Here is a 4,400-nt window from a genome sequence, read left to right on the forward strand (position 1 = left end):
CTAAACGGACGAATTTCAATATGCCACTTTCCTCTTTTTACTCTCGTTATTATTTAATGTATATTTCACAAGAGAGCCTCATCCTATTTGTAGAAAATGATGGGGAGTTTGGATGAGACCAAAAATTATCCGATCTTATCCCTATCTCCTCATAGAAATCCTCATTCAAAATTGAATTTGAAATCCAACTTCTAACGAAAGAGGCCTAACCTCATGGGACCCACCCACTAGTGATTACCCACCAGTGGACCCCATTGGCCTATATCCAACATCTCCCATTCAATAACTTTATGGGATAGGTTTTTTTTTTTAAAAAAAGTCCATTTAACTTGCCTAACAACAATCAAAACCAAATATCGTGATCAAAATAATCAGAGGCGTGAGACCAGATAGATCATCGAAATCTTCTCGCAAGTGTTTAAGTACTAAGTGACCACCTAACTAGTACTCAATAATGCAAGCTTTGCAATGCCTGTCCTAGTCCGCATGAATACACCGAATGGAGTTAACTCCCGATCTGGAATGCTCGGCCAACATACGCACTTATCTAACTTATCGAGTTATTCTAAAAACTCTATTTTCACAAACTTCAACTAAAATTAATTTAAAGCAATACTTATATATTTACTTTTAAGAAAGAATATCGTTTGCAAAAGTTTAATAAAAAACTCGATAATGTCGGCGGATAAGTTTTCAAGTGTGTATTTATAGTTCTAGAAACCTAGTATAGCTGTCATAAGATCTTCCCCACGCAGATGTGTAATTTGGAATCAATCAAGCTGCTTTCCTACTGTAACTGAGTTTGACCAATCAAGGACCTTTCGTCATAGTACACTAAAGTATCGACACTCAATCTCATCCTCCTATACCTAAGAGGAGGGTAGTTAAGGACATAAATAGTAACCTACGGGACTGGCTACTCGCACGTTGTAATGATTAGATCGAATCAAAACAATTTGTAAGTAAAAGGTCCCAGCACATGGCTACAATCCACATCGTAAAGTAGACAATACTAGGTGTATGTCGGGTCTACAATACGCAGGTCATTCTACATGAGGTATGACTCATCTCATAACTTCACAACCTGGCTATTAATTCAAACCATAACATTTATCACATGAAAAGTAATGGTGTGATTATGTTATTTGACTTGATCAATCTCATCTTTAATCTTTTAAAATTGCAGGTGGATACGACTCACTCATATCATCATCCTTTATTATTCACAATAAAGAAAAGTCCATACCTCAGTGTATGAACATCGCCTCAAATGTACTTCTTTTGTATAAGTACTCAATACTGAATAAATAAAATGTGTTATTCATTAATGAAAGATCAAAAGTACTAGATACAAGAATATCACTCAAGCTTTCCTCAATCCCATCTGCCTGACGTGAACCTGAAATAGATTTCTTGTTATAGGTTTCGTCATGGGATCAGCCATTATCTCCTTAGTAGAAATGTAGCTGAGAGAGACCTTCTTATCTCTCACTTGATCACGGACGTAATGATACTCGATCTCAATGTACTTAGATTTCTGGTGGTGTTTAGAGTTCTTTGCCAAGTCAGTAGCAGAAGTATTGCCTATCTTCAGCAATATAGGCTGACGAACGCTCGGTACTACACTCAGACCTAGTAAAAATCTGCGAATCTATACATACTCCTGAATTGCAGCACAACATGTAATGTACTCGGCCTCCATAGATAAAAGAGTTGTGGATGTCTGTTTCTTACTTGACCATGAGATAGTTTTCCCTCCGAGTAAGAAGACATATCCTGAAGTAGACTTTCCCTCATCGGCGTCATTACCCCAAGCAGCATCAGAATATCCTTTGATCTCGAGGCTCGTGCCTTTATAACACAATATTAAGTCTTTCGTTTCTCTAAGATAGCGGAATATATGTTTGACGGCTTGCTAATGAGACTGTCCCGGGTTACTCTGATAACAGCTGACTATGCTAATTGCATAGCTAATATCCAGTCTAATGCAAAGCATAACATACATTAAGCTCTCTACTGCGCTGGCATAAGGTACTGAGGACATGGCCAATTTCTTGGCTTCATTCTAGGGACACAATTTTCTGTCTAACTTGGTAGCTTTATTCATAGGGGTTTCAACAGCTTTTGAATTTTCCATCTTAAATAGCTCTAAGATTTTTTATATGTAGGTGGCTTGATATAATCTTAAAAATTTCTTAGGGCGATCCCTTACGATTTTTACCCCAAGAATAAAATTGGCTTCACTAGGATATTTCATTTCAAAGTTCGAGAATAGCCAATCTTTAATCAGTATCAACAATTGCATTCATTATCAACTAACAAGATATCGTTTACATATAGAAATAGTATCATAAAAGATCTTGGAGACCGTTTCATGTATATACAATGATCTTCTTCACTCATTGTAAATTCAAAAGTAGTGATGACTAAGTGGAACCTCATATACCACTGTCTTGAAGATTGCTTCACCCCATAAATAGATTTCAACAATTTGTAGACTTTCTTTGGATGTTTTTTGTCTACATAACCCATAGGTTGTTGCATGTATATTTCTTCATCTAAGTCACCATTTAAGATTGTAGTCTTTACATCCATCTGATATAATTCTAAGTTTAAACTTACGACAATGGACAAAATCATGCGGATCGAGGAGAACTTTACAACATGTGAAAAAGTCTTCTCGTAATTAATGCTTTTTTTCTATGTAAAACCTTTAGCAACTAATCATACTTTGTACGTATCCACTGTACCATCTGCCTTTCTTTTAATCTTGAGTACCCATTTATTACCTATCACTTTGCAATTGGAAGACATATCTACAAGTTCTCAGACTTTATTCTTATCCATGGAAGTAATCTCTTCGTCCATAGTAGTCACCCAATAGGTCGAGTTAGAAGATAATAATGCATCCTGATAAGAATCAGGTTCATCATTATCAACCGCAATATAAGAGAATGACTGCCCCTCAATATCGAAGTATCCTCAGGGAATCAATCTTCTTTCGCTTCGCATAACTCAAGAGCCTACTGAGATGTTCTCCCACTGTCCTGATGAACCGTACGATTATCATCATTTTGAGAAGCAGAACTCTCACTCTCCTAAGATACATCAGGTATTTCAAAAAAATTTATTGGAACCTTTTGCTTCATTTGGCTGGGGTATCTATCTTAGACGAAGGTCACGTACTGAGATTCTATCTCAATCCATCGTCCATGATCATCATAAACTAGAACGTATCCCTTTGAATGCATGGGGTACCTTATGAACATGCATTCAATGTTTTACTATCAAGTTTACCTCTATGCCGAGCAAGTAGCAAAACATATACCAAAGATCCCCAAGGGCATAGGTTGGCTAGAGAAGGAATCTTCCCATGCAACATCTCATATGGGGTCTCAGGAATAGATTTGGATGAGATTTTAGTAAGAACGTAGACGGCTATTAGCAGTGCGTCTCCTAGAAATGTAGTAGAGAGATTGGCTTGTGCCATCATCGATCTAACCATGTCCAATAGTGTCATATTCCTTTTCTCTGTAACACCATTTTGTTGTGAAATGTAAGCCATTGTGTACTGCCGAATAATGCCAACGTTTTCACAATATGATTTAAATGTTTCAAATGTATACTCGCCACCTCTGTCAGATTGAAGGATTTTAATCCTTTTCTCATGTTGATTTTCCACCTCAGCTTTTATTTAAGAAAATAATCAAAAGCCTCAGATTTGTGTGAAATGAGGTACACATATCCATAGTGCGAGTAATTGTCAATGAAAGTGACAAAATATTGACATCCATTTCTAACATGTACATTGAAGGGTCCACAGATATTTGAATATATTATTTCTAGTGGGCCCTTGGACCTAGCCACTTTAGGAAATGATTTCTTTAAAGTCTTCCCGAACACACAATGTTCACAAAATGACAAATCAACTTTTGATAAGGAATCTAATAGACCAGAACGTATTAGTCTTGTCATACAATCCTTTCCGACGTGACCTAATCTCGCATTCCATTTTAGAGATTCAAATACTACAGTTTCAATCGACATAGTAGATAAAACAAGAGATGCATTATCACTATATATGTCCAGAATAAATAAATCTAAAATTAAATTTCCTTATGCAAAAATGAGGTTATTTAGTCTTAAAGAAACTCGTGACCTGAAAAAATGAATATCGAAACCATCAAATAATAACCTAGAAACAAAAATTAAATTTCAACGCATGCCCGGTGCATAAAGAGTATCACGAAGGATTATTATTCGCCCTAGCGCGTATAGAGATGGTAAACGTCAATCTCTAGTACGTTTTCAACAACACTATTTTCCATATACACCTTGTAACTTCCCGTGACTACAGGTCAGAATTTCTTGAGTCATGGACGACTTCGTGTCACTTGTTT

Source organism: Magnolia sinica, chromosome 15, assembly GCF_029962835.1.
Source record: "Magnolia sinica isolate HGM2019 chromosome 15, MsV1, whole genome shotgun sequence".
NCBI classification, from domain to species: Eukaryota; Viridiplantae; Streptophyta; class Magnoliopsida; order Magnoliales; family Magnoliaceae; genus Magnolia; species Magnolia sinica.